This window comes from Elephantulus edwardii, unplaced genomic scaffold (assembly GCF_000299155.1).
Source record: "Elephantulus edwardii isolate Elephantulus edwardi_28Jun2011 unplaced genomic scaffold, EleEdw1.0 scaffold00004, whole genome shotgun sequence".
NCBI classification, from domain to species: Eukaryota; Metazoa; Chordata; class Mammalia; order Macroscelidea; family Macroscelididae; genus Elephantulus; species Elephantulus edwardii.
This window is the reverse complement of record NW_006399754.1, coordinates 5510493-5524089: the sequence shown is the minus strand read 5'-3', so window position 1 is coordinate 5524089 and position 13597 is coordinate 5510493. Positions and strand designations below refer to the sequence as shown.

The 13597-nt window shown below is 43.3% G+C and overlaps 1 protein-coding gene across 2 annotated transcripts in view; it reads right to left on the bottom strand.

Moving 5' to 3' along the window:
- The window catches only part of VPS36 (vacuolar protein sorting 36 homolog (S. cerevisiae)), a 35134-nt gene that overhangs the window by 20960 nt on the left and 577 nt on the right, over window positions 1-13597 (bottom strand). The window lies entirely within an intron of this gene.

Here is a 13597-nt window from a genome sequence, read left to right as displayed (position 1 = left end):
ATATAATGTAATATAATCACATATAAACATTCCAAGTAATACATGGGATGTGTGTGTGTGTGTGTGTATACATATACACACACACACATACGAACATATACTGTATTTTCATGAAAATAACTACCTATAGGTGATTTGAACTCACTCAGGGGTGCCTCCAAAGACAGCGCTGGCAATCTGCTTCTGAAAGAGCCCACTGTGAATACCCCACGAGTACAGTTCTCACGGGATCATTATGAATCAGTAACCAGCAAGAACTAGTATCTACCACTCTGCACCAAACCAGGTCTATGGATGCAATATTTAACATACTTTTTTAAAGCTTATTAAAACACTAGGAAAAACAGAAGATGTTTAAAATAAGTTCAGAGTAGAAGGCCTTTCAAAAAATGACTGATAAACTGAACTACACACAGGCACATTCAAGATGTTCATTAAAACAAAAACAAGACACCAAAGACAAAAGACAGACTGGCAAGATAAGGAAGACTGAAAAGATAGATGCGATTCACATCACAAACACGGAGCTGGTCTCCATAATACATAAGACACTGTCAAAAATAAACAAAGAAACAGCCCATCTCAGTTATCCAGTGTTGCTGTAATAGAAATACCACAAGTGGGTGGCTTTAACAAACAGAAAGTCTTTCCTCATGAAAGGTCAGAAGTTCAAATTGTGGATGCCAGCTCGAAGAAAAGGTTTTCAGTCTTTTAAAGTTCTGCTCCTGGGGGATCTTCCAATGGTCCACAATCTGTCTTGCCTTTAGGGAAGGTCCTTGTCTCTCTGCAGCTTCTGTTCCTAATTCCTTGGTAATTTTCATTTGAGGTGCTATCCTCTATCTTCTCGTTAGCTTATGCTGGCATTCTACACCTAATCTGGTTAAAATGAAGTGGTTGAAGATGTGGTGCAGTGGTTCTAGAGTGTGGCTGCTAACTGAAATGACGGGTGGTCCACACCCACCAGGTACTCCCCTTCTGTAAGGATGGACGTGGTTGGAAACTCCATGGGACAGTTCCGCTCTGCCCCACAAGGCCACCACGTGCCAGAATCAACTTTATGTCTGTGGGTTTGTGGTTTTGTAAAGTTATGGCACAGAAGAAGCTGTGGTGGAGGGGTGTGCAGGGAGAAAAGTGCAATAATGAATGAATGGAAATCCAAAATCCCTGTAAATGTTCATTAAAATTAAATTAATTAAAAAAACACACGCTATAGTGGCAGTCTGTAGGGAGTTGGGCTGCTAATCAAAGGTGAAGATGCCTCTCAGGCAGTTCAAAACCAGCAGCAGCTCCGTAGGACAAAGACGGGCAATCTCCTCCATACAGTTTACAGCCCTGAAATTCAGGGTCAGCTATGAGTTGATTCAAACTTGAAGACAATGAATGAGTGATGGTTATATCCCTAATGTTTTAAAAACCTACACTAACTAACAATGTGATTAATAAACTTTAACAATAAGAGATCAGCTGCTAAACTATCAAGTTTAAATATTCTCTATGAGAGATAATTCTACCAAAGTGCTTCAACATCTCAACAAAAAGACCTTATAAGTTCCATGTTTTGCTCTCAATCAGAACACTATGTACTCCTGGCACTTGGCGCAGTTTGGCTCCAAATGTTCAGGTTCTTCTTATTCATGCAAAACAAAATAATTGTGTTTAAGGTGTATTTTTAAAATCTCTTTCATGCCAATGAGTTATGATTATCCTTTTCTGAAAGCAAAAGTCTTATTAACACAATACGTGATACTATATGACAAAATCACAGTTCTGATTAAGAAACTCTGCATTTTCTTTTACCAAAATCCAAGCATAAGGATGTGAATTTAATGTTCACGCCAGAGTACGCACCATTGCTAAGTCAATTAACAAAGTCCAAATGCAAGATGCTGCTGTTGTGAGTGAAGGGATTGTGTAATCCTTCCCCTCAGGTCTTCCAGTGGATTATGATCTAAACCTGACAGACAAGTTAAGGCCAGTTTGCTTCTACCACTCAAAACTGGCATCATTCAAACTACATAAACGCTGATCTAATGCAAACACTCTGAACAAGCTCTTACCCTGTTTTTGTTTATGCAATACTTTCTCTGGTTATGTGTTCATTACTGAAAACCCGGAAAATACTTTTTCAAAAGTCTGAAAAATAAAGAAGACTCATAATCATATTGTTGTTGTGTGCAAATGAGTCAGAACCGACCCACAGCTGATCCTCCAGCAGGTTTTCAGAGGCCATTAATCGCATGGGAAGAAACTCCCCATCTTTCTCCCTTGGAGCAACTGGTGGATTTGAACTGCATGCCTTCCAGTTGTCAGCACAGCTCCTTACCACTAGGCCACCAGAGCTCCCTACTATCATATTGCTGTTGTGTACCATGGAGTCAGACCGACCCACAGCTGACCCTCTGGTGGGTTTTCAAGGGCAGTTAATCACATGGGAGGAAACTGCCTATCCTCCTGCAGAACAGCTGGTGGCCTTGAACCTCATGCCTTCGGAATTGCTGAGCAGCTTCTTGGCACTAGGCCACAAGAGTTCCCTATTATCATACTAATCCCTGTTGACTCTAGTATCTTGGGACATACCCTTCTGTGATGCTTAATAAGTACCGTGTGTCAACATGGACATGATTTTCAGTATAATGTAACTATCCTACACGTTGTAAATTTTAACCTCTGAGATGTCAATGAGGCTGGATTAGAAACTTCTGTAAAGACATGATCTGCTTGACATTGATCTGATTAAGGGGAAGTCTCCTCCAGGGTTGTGACCTGCATTAACTACGTGTTCAGTCTTTTAGACTTGGAACTTGCCTCTACAGGCATGGGAGCCATTTCCTCAAGACACATCAACCTGTTCTCTCTGTCTGTATATAAGCTCCATTGGATTTATTTCTCTAAAACAGCCAGCCTAAGACATCTTTCAAATTATTTATATATATTCATTCAAGCATTCATGCTCTTTTCACCCTTTATATATACATAAACTTTATTGGTTTTACTTCTCTAGGGAACTCAGCTTAAGAAACATTTCAAATTAATTACTCATTCAAGTATTCATTTTCTCTCTCTTCACACACACACTCTCGTTCACTAGTACTACACAGTCATTTTATGTTCCATAATGTCACCATGAATACTGCATCCATGAACACTGAAGTCACTGTCCCTAGGTAAAAAAAAAAAATAAAAGGCTTAAGTTCCTGCAAGCTTTGAGTTACAATTTCTTGAGTAATCACTACATAACCATTTTACGTGTTTCTGTTTATAAGTACTTTACTTAATACTTATTTCTTAGAAATAATCAATGCTATGCAGTATTTATTTATCATAATACACTCAGAAATAGTTTAACATTTTCCTGATTATGTTGGTAAATATATACAACCATAAACTTCTCTGATTTTCAGCCACTATATATTGTCAGGGACCTCTCCAGAGTACTAAAGAGCAATGACATGAGGCTGTAGACTAAGGTGTGCCTGATCCAGGCTATAGTCTTCACAGTTGCGAGCTATGCATTGGAGAGCTAGACAGTGACTAGGGATGATAAAAAGAGAATTGATGCCTTTGAGCTGTGGTGCTGGAGAAGAGTGTTGAATATACCATGGACTGCCAGGAAAACAAACAGGTTTGTCCTGGAGAGGGTTAAGCTGGACTTCTCCTTGGAGCCAAGGATTCTAAAGCTTCGTCTCACATACTTTGAGCATGTTGCAAGGAGGGACTGGTCCTTGCAGAGGGACATCATGTTTGGGAGAGTGGAGGGGCAGCACAGGAGAGGAAGACTCTCTATGAGATGGATCAATTCAGTGACTAGTGTAGTCGGAGCCGGTGTGTCAGAAACAATGAGGTTGGCACAGGACAGAGCAGGGTTTAGGGCTCCTGTAAATAGTTTTGCTAAGACTTGCAAGCGACTCGACAGCACATAACAACAACAACATATTAATCTTATTTTCAGTACCTTCATATATACATGAAAGCTGGACAATGAATGAAGAATAACGAAGTACTGATGTCTTTGAATTATGGTGTTGGCAAAAAGTAATGAATCTCTCAAGGAATGCCAAATCTGCCTTAAGTAGTAGGGCCAGAGCACTCCTTAGAAGCAAGGATTTACATACTTCGGGGATATTATGAGGGTCCAGTTCCTGGATATGGACATCATGTTTGGTAAACTAGGTCAGAGTGAGTTACATGTTAGGCTGCTACCAGAGAGATCAGTGGTTCGAATCCACTAGCAGCTCTGTGGGAAAAAGACAAGAGTTTGCTCTCACTGAAGTTCACAGTCTCGGAAAAGTGATGGAGGCTCCCCAGAGTGGGTTTGGTTTCAGTATCACAGACATTCCAACTGGAAATAACGTTGAGATGAGCATTCTTATATTTTTAAGCATCTCAATTATTTCCTAAGCATGAATTCTTAAAAACAAACCAGTGAGTGGATAGAAAATTAACTCACTGCCGTTGAGTTTGAACTGACTCACAGCTAAGCAACCCTTCAGGGCTTTTCCAGAAGCTATAATTGCACAGGAGGAAACTGCTCATCTTTCTCCCATGGAGCAGCAGGTGGATTTGAACTTCCAGAGATGGTGCCACTTGGGGTTAGCAGCGCAGCTAACAACAGACTACGCCACCAGAGCTCCCTTTTAGAGAATAAATATTTTCTAAACCTTCTGGTATGTAATGCTAACTCACTACTTCACATCATCCCAATAGTTTACCCTTGACCACGAGATTCTGCCATCAGTGTAGGTGAAAATCTGCATAGCGTTTACATTGATTCTTGAATAACAGGTTTGAACTGTGTGGCCCCACTTGGGCTCAGATGATTTTCTCCCTTTTAGCTGCTGCTGTAAATTCACATGTTGTGTTTGCAAAGTGTTCACTTAGAATGTCATCTGATGCTAATCATCTCCTGGTGAACACGTCTGTCTCTCATCCTTTGCTGGGATGTTCATGTGGAGATGGCAAGCAGAGTTTTAAGCAGTCATTCCAAATATCTGAGCTCAAAAATCATGGTTGTTAGGTACCATTAGTCACCTGTGACACATTAGCCACCCTCTCTCGCACCAACCCCATGATCTCCGCCATGTCCAAGGCTACTGTTGAAGCCACGCTCTCACTTCATCTGCCTGAGATCTTCCTCTCTTTTTCTGACCTTCTACTCTTCCCAACGTGACATATTTTATCAAAGAAGAGCGTCTCCTAACATCATGCCCGAATTACATGAGACAAACTTTCACTGTATTGCCTCTCTCTTCCAACACAATTTGTTCTTCTGCCAATCCATATTCAACACTGTTCGCCAGCACCACGATTCAAAGGGATAGATGCTTTTTCAGTTTTCTTAATTCACTGTCCAACTTTCACCTGCATATGAAGCAATGTAAATGATCATAGCTTGAGTCAGGTGATATCCTTGCCCTTTTGCTCTTTAAGGAGGTTGGTCCTTGGCAGCAGACTGTCTGCTACAACACACCTTTTGAGGCCCTAACTGCTGCTTCATTCGGTGTTGATTATGGATCCAAGTAAAATGAAATCACTGACAACTTCAATCTTTCTCCACTGACCGTGTTATAGAGCTCTGGTGATGCAGTCCACGCAGAGTTGTGTTGCTAACACAAAGGGTGCATCTTTCTGGTGATTCAAATCCACAAGTGACTCTGAGGGAGAAAAATGGGTAATGTCCTTCCCAGAGAACAACCTCAGAAAGCCAACGGAGGAACATCCATGAGTCGGTTTTAACTCTAGGGAAGTAAGTGATCATGATGTTGTCTATTGATCCATCCAGTTGTCAGCATTTCTGTTTTCTTGATCTTGAAATGTAATTAATGCTAAAAGCTTTAGTCTTTGTTGGGTTTTCTTTTTTGTAGTTAAAAAATTGTTTTCAATAGTCACTTACAATAAAAATGTATAATTTTACAACTAACTGTTATACAACATGGGTGACCCAGGAGGATATTATGCTGAGTGAAATATCTCAGTCATAAAAGCACAAATATTGCATAACACCACTTTCATAAAACAGGACTGACAGGGAAGCTCTGGCCTAGTGGCAAAAAGCTGCACGGCAACACCAGAGATATGTGGTTCAAATCCACCAGGCGCTCTGCCGGAGAGGGAGGGGTCATCTCCTCCTGTACCAGACAGATCCGATTTGACGGTACACACAGACACACACAAAATAATAAAAATAAAATAAATAAATAAAACAGGACTTACATGGGGGTTGGGGGAAATTAACAAAAAAAGGGGGTAAATAATGAACACTGCATTGGAACAGACACAAATAAGTGCTGTTTAAAGGGAACATATGATTAGACATTATTTGTATGACAACAGTCCAGAGTAAGAAGCGCACTGCAAGGTGGACTGGGGGAGGGGTTGGGGCAGGAGGGAGGAAATTATGCAACAATGAATGAATTTTCTTAACATGAACTAGGGGAGGATAAGGAGGAAAATGTACAACAATGAATCAATGAAAATCCAACTTTCTGTAAAATTTTGTTAATTTTAAAAAAACGGAATTACGACTAGCTGGATGTATATTCATCTTTGATCTTTAGTAAGCGATTCAAGTCCTCCTCACTTTCTGCAAGAAAAGTTATGCCCTCTTCATGACGTAGGTTGCTGATGAGTATCCTCCAATCCTGATCTTTATATAATCGGACTGTTCTGCATATAGGCCAGATTCTCAAATTATTTGCTCAACATACAGACTGAATAGGTATGGGAAGAGGATCCAAGCCTGATCCACATATTTCCTGACTTTAAATCAGCAGTATGTTCTGGTTCTGGTCAAATGACCGCTTTGTGGTTTATGAATACTCACAACAGCAACAGGGGAAAGAATTCATCTATCAATGAGTCCACAGTTCAAACCTGTGTTGTTCAAAAGTCAACTGTATTTTCAAATTAGCTGAGGCTACAGAAGCAATACTTCTAATACTAAAACTGTCCGTGTTCCTCTACTCTTCTTTCAGAGGCCTGCTATTTAATAAATGGATGACCAATCCTGCTTCCTAATCTATCTTAATCTGCTCTCGTAAAACCTGTCCACCCTGGGTAACCCTGTGGCATTTGACACACCAGAGGCATAGCTTTCAGCATCACAACAACCCACAGGTTATCTAAGTACAGCAAAGTGACAGACAAGTGCTGTACCAATTTTCTCTCAAGGTAGTATTCTTTCTTCATACATATTCAATCTGTCTGCTGAGCAAATTATTCAAGAAGCTGGACTCTATGAAGAAGAATGTAGCGTCAAGATCAGAGGAAGTCTCTTCAATAACCTGCACTATGCAAATGACATAACTTTGCTTCCTGACAGTGAGGAGGATTTGAAGTACTTACTGCAGAAGATCAAAGACAGCCTTCACTATGGATTGGCTCTCATCAGCAAGAAAACAAAAATTCTCACCACTGACCCTCAACCAAATGGACGGATACAATGGCTAATGCAATGGGCTCTAGTGTGTCAGAAGTGTGAGGACACTACAGGAGAGGGCAAGGTTCAGATCCGTTGTTCATAGGGTTGCTATGAGTCGTACATGACTCGACAGCACCTAACAACAACCTAGCAGCAATATGGGATAAAAGTGTAGTGTGCTTCTATAAAGATTTACAGCCTTGAAAGCCCTCTGGTGCTGTTGCTGTCAAGCCAGAAGTTACCCATAGCTGACCTCCAGTGGGTTTTCAGAGGCAGTAAATTGTATGAGGGGAGACCACCCTTCCTTCCATAGCGCAGCCGGTGGATTTGAACTATGTGCCTTTGGAATTCCAGTGCAGCTTCTTACCACTGGGCCACAAGAGCTCCCCTTGCAAGTCCTACAGTGCAGTTTTATTCTGTCCTACAGGGTCAACCAGGTGGACTGACACAGTGACTGCTGCAATGGGCTCTTGTGTGTCAGAAAGTGTGAGGATAGCACAGGAAAGAACAGGGCTCAGACCTTTTGTTCACAGGGTCGCTGTGAGTAGAACTCAACTCAATGACCCCTAACAGGGCTGTCTTGGCTGCAGTAGTTTTTGGGTTTTTTTTTAAGACAGAAGATCCCATTAATTGAAATTAGTTGAAACAGCCTGTCAACTGTGTATGAGAACACTCATTAAACAGTCATTACGGGCATAAGAAAATGGTGCCACATAAAAAAATCAAACCCACATTTACTCACATTTCCACCAATTAGGGGTCATGTGGTCTTGGCCAAGTCACCAATTTCTCAAGGATACAATGAACATTTGCATTACCTCATCTTCAGGAGAACTGTTGTTGTTGTTGTTATGTGCCGTCGAGTCGTTTCCGACTCATAGCGACCCTATGCACAAGAGCCCTAAACCCTGCTCTGTCCTGTGCCAACCCTGCTCTGTCCTGCGCCAAACGCACCGCCTCTGACACACCCATCCCGATTACCCCAGTCACCGAATCAATCCACCTCATAGAGGGTCTTCCCCTCCTGCGTTGTCCCTCAACCCTCCCAAGCATGATGTCCCTCTCCAAGGACCCGTCCCTCCTGGCAACATGTCCAAAGTATGTCAGACGAAGCCCCAGAATCCTTGCCTCCAAGGAGTAGCTTGGTTTAATCCTCTCCAAGATAAATCTGTTTGTTTTCCTTCCTGGCAGTCCAGGGTACATTCAGTACCCTTCTCCAGCACCACAGCTCAAAAGCATCCACTCTCCTTCTGTCCTCCCTAGTCATTGTCCAACTCTCTAAGGCATAACAAGCGATTGCAAACATCATGGCCTGTATCAGGCACACCTTAGTTTCCAGAGAGACACTGTTGCTCCTGAGTACCTTAGAGAGGTCCCTAACAGCAGACTTTCCCATTGCGATACACTTTTTGATTTCCTGACTGCTGGTGCCAAGAGTGTTGACTGTGGAGCCGAGCAAACTGAAGCTGTGAACAATCTCAATCTCTTCGTCATCCATCCTGACGCTGCCAATTCCATATAAAGGGCTATCACTAGTGACTGCTGTATTTTAAAGTTATTGTTGTTAACCAACAGTGGATCTCTAAGTGTGATTCTTTCATTCACTAAACCACCACCTCACATGTCTGAAAATCCATGTCAAGCTTCTGCCTTTACAAACAAACAAAAAATACCCGACATCAGCAGTCATGGTGTCAACTCCAACTCCTGGTGACCCCGCGTGGGTCACAGTGGAACTGTGGGCCACTACTTTTCAGTGACTGATTCTTTCGTAAGTAGATCATCCATCCTTTCTTCAAAGCAGCCTCTGAGTGGGCTTGAACCCCAATCTTTAGGCTAGCAGTTAAGTACTTAACCATTTAAGGCACCCTGGGACTCATTTGGGCACACAATAAAATGTATTGCTGTCAAATTGAAACTGACTCATAAAGGACTCTCAGGTGGGTTGCCGAGGTTGTACGTTCACACGGGAGACTGCTCACCTTTGGCCCAAGGAGCTGCTGACGGATGCAAACCACCACAGGCCTTTGGGCTGGCCGTGCAATCCACTGTAGCCTGTGCCACCAGCTCCCTCTAGAGCTCATAGTACATGCTTTAAATACCAATTTTTTTTTTTAAATACCAATTTTAAAAAAAGAGTTGTGCAACAAGGGTAAGTAGCACACCGTTTCTCTGCTAGATCAGCTGGACTCTCCTAGAGTCCAGCAGACAGCAGTGCCCTTCCCTAGGGAGGAGGCTGGGATGCAGTTATGGAAGCAGGCTAAGTAGCCCGTCAGTGAAGGCTTTTTGAGAACAATGACTGACCTGTCGTGGAGGCTCACAGACTCTATCTGAGAGTCTGCAGCACCACACCAGATCTGGGAGCCTCGCAGCAGATGCAGGGAGTTAGGACACCACTCTCCTCCATGTATCTGTCTGACCTTGAGTCATGTTAGGGACCAAGGAGCTGAAGACCTAAGTCACTGTAATAAAACACTCTACAATCTCAGGGAGCCCCGGTGGCCTGGTCCACTGGGAGCTGGGCTGTTAACCCAAAAGAGGAAACTCTCTGATGGCTGGAGCCCCCCAGTGACCGTCCAGGAGAAAAATGGGTAGTGTACCCCTGTCACCTGCAGCCTGTGAAACCCAATGGAGATGAAGCCATGTGTTGTTCCAACTGACCACCAAAGAGGTTGAACTTTCTGTTACAGTTTTGAAATGCACTTGACTCCAGTTTTCTTTCAGACCTTAACAATTCCTGACCAAACTAAAGCATCTCAAAAACTAAGTTTGCTCCAGGACTTTTTCCCTCCCAAATCTCTGATCGTACACCCATTCTCCACTAAAATAAAGTAAAAACTGTACAGGAACAACTAGAACGTATTCACTCAGTATATGCCTATACTGAGTTCTGATTTTATACTGTTTTAAACATATCACAAGTAGAATGGTGTCCATTGTTCCTCATTTGTACCCCTGCAGTTACACACTTTGTGCGGTGTTCTGAAAAAGCATGGATTCCAGGTGCCTGAGCAGGGAATGTCTCGAGTGGAGTCTGAAGGTACTTAGTTCTCAGGGCGAGACTTAATCAAAACACCAGGCAGGGGACTAAGCTGCCCATTTAAAGCCATCCCAAAGGCTTTAACCAAGTAAACTTGGTTGTTGTTGCTAACTGTCGTTGAGTCGTAGGCAACTCATAGCGATCCTGCGATCAAAAGACCTGGACACCTGTATAACGTTCATCCTTTCTCCAGGTTCATATGGTTTCCAGAGGCAAGCTATTTTGGAAGTAGATGCCACTTCTGCTTCCAAGCTGTCCACCATGGGTAACCATTATCACATTTGACTCATCAGTGTCACAGTGTTCAGCTTCACAGCAACCACGAGTTACCTCTGTACGGCAAGTGGACACACCAGGGTTACATGACCTAGAAAAATGTTTTACCAAAAACAATTAAAGGCTACAGGATTTTAAGCTACAGCCTGGCGCGGGCTCCACCCTTACTTACCCTTACTCTAAGGGTCAGAGCCGCCCACCCACTTTTGAAGGGCAGAAAGAACAGTAACACACAATGCAAAGGACCCCAGAAATTTGGTTAGAGGGAGGAAAAATTAGCTTTTAACTCAAATAAAGCATAGCAAACCCAAGCTAATCAAGGTACTGAGGCCGCAGTGGGAGAGACGCAGTTCAATTTCCAGCCACTATACTTGACATGCAGTCACCGCTAGTTAGGGATGGATGTCAGCTGAGCTTCCAGACTAACGCTAGGAAGAAAGGCCTGGTGATTTACTTTAACAACAGCAAAGCCCTATGGATCCTAACAACGACTTCCAACGCACCATGCACAAGATTTCTGACTGCTCATCAAAATGCCATTTGGTTCAAATCCACCAACTGCTCTTTAAAAGCGAAGGGCAGGCTCTTTCCCTGAACTCCCACTAAAACCGCAGTTAAAAACAAGGTCAGGAAGAAAAACAACCTGACAGACTCAAAACTAGACAGAGGGTCATTATGAGAATGAGTTGGAGTCAAATGGCAGCGGGTGTGAATCATGGCAGGAAGATCCCACTTAACATGGGTCAGTCAGGGCCCACTGAAAGCGGCTAACGGGAATATTGAGTCCAAGGAAATGTAGGTATAGGCTTTCACTGAAAAATGGCAGCAACACAAAACTCCCATTGCCTGTCATCCATTGCCTGTCCTCAAACAGTCAAAGGAAGATCAGAAACCCCACAGCCCATGGTAGCAACGTGCCTTTTCACAGCATGTAACCCTTGCCCTCCATCACAATGGACAATGAAAAACACTGACACCCAGCTGGCCCTCCAGTGGGTTTTCCAAAGCTGTAAACAACATAGAAGTGACTGTCCATCTTTCATCCCAGGAGCCACTGGTGGATTCGAACTGCCAGAGGCGTGGCCTTTGGGTTTTCAGTGTAACTCCCAATGAGTTAGGCGGGACAGTGGGAGAAAGGGGCTGCCTGAAGTGTTTCATCAACCAGAAGTCAAGAAACACACACAAAAAGGGGAACTGTCATCTTCACCCTGAAACCTACAGCATCCCTTTTCAGCAGGAAGTAGCTAAGAGAATACGCCATCCCCTTTTCCTTAAGAAACAGGGTGAAGTCTCTCTCAGGGAGGAGTGATAGGGAATGGCAAAGGACACACTGACAAAGGAGATGAATCAGAACTGGCTTTGACAAGCACTGTGGCAATTGGACAATTAAAACAGACTTTCAAGGGGGTAAAAAAAAAGAACGAACTGGGGAGGAGGGTAGAGAAAATAGTGCACCAATGAATGAATGAAAACCCAAAATCTCTGTAAATGTTCATTAAGACTAATAAAATTTAATAATTAAAAATAAAGGGAACTGTCATTCACAAAACTGCTAGGAAGAAGTGGTGACTGAAAACATTTAGAAAGTACAACTATGAGCTCCAAGTTACCATCAGTTTTCAAATTTCCGCTTCTACATCTCATTCAGAACAAGGTGATGTTTTGTAGCTTCCACAACTCTCCACAAAAATATTTATTGCTGTTATGTGCAGGCAAGTGCTTCTGATTCATAGCGACCCCATGTACAAGAGCCCTAAATTCGGCTCTGTCCTGTGCACATCTTATTATCTCTGACACACCTACTCCCATGACCCTAGTCAAGGAATCAATCCATCTCATAGAGGCTCTTCATCTCTCGCGTTGTCTCTTCACCCACCCAAGTATGATACGCCCCTCCAAGCACTGGTCTCTCCTCGCAACATGTTTAAAGTATGTCAAATGAAGCTTCAGAATCCTTGCTTCCAAGGAGCATCCTGGTCTTAGCCTCTCTGGGACGAACCTGTTCGTTCTCTTAGCAGTCCATAGTACATTCAACACTCTTCTCCAGCACCACAGCTCAAAGGCATCAACTCTTCCTCTATCATCCCTAGTCACTGTCCAGCTTCGTGATGGATAGCAAGTCATTGCAAAGACTATGGCCTGGATCAGGCGCACCTTACTCTCCAGACTGACATCACTGCACATAAGTACTTTACCAATGCAATTTGTCTTTCAATTTCCTGGCTGCTGGTACCAAAAATATTTTCCTATAGTTAATTTTTCTTCTCTGAATTTGCAAATGCATATCCTAAAGGCTGATCCCGAATTACTAAGGAGAAAATAAAAACTCAAACACTCATTGCCACAGCTGGCCGCCCAGCAGGTTTTCAGAGGCTGCAAATCGCAAGGGAGGAGACTGCCCGGCTTATGGGAAAACAAGGCATGACCTATGACATTTTCCCACAGAATCGCTCAAAACTCTTTTCTAAAGTAATTAGAAACGAGAGCCTTGAGCAAAGTGTTTCAAAGGGAAGACACTGATAACTTTTTCAAAGAAATCCCTTGCCCTCTTTCTTCCCCAAGGGCAGCTTTTATAAACCCATCGGGACAGCCAACTTCGGGCCACTGGGGACTTTACAGCCACGACCCTCGGCAACAAAAAGGCGGAGCTGGCCAGCCAGGGTTGTTATGCTCGGTACCCAGAGTAATTCGGGGTTCTGCAACAACGCCAAAGGCATCTGTCGTCACACTACTCCACTGCCTGCAAACAAAGCTTGGGTCTCATCAGCACACACAATCCGCGTATTCTTTCCGCAGGAGGGAGTGGACGGGAAGCTGCCCCCGCCGCGCTCGCCGGGAAGCGCTCCAGGGCTGGAGGCGGCGCG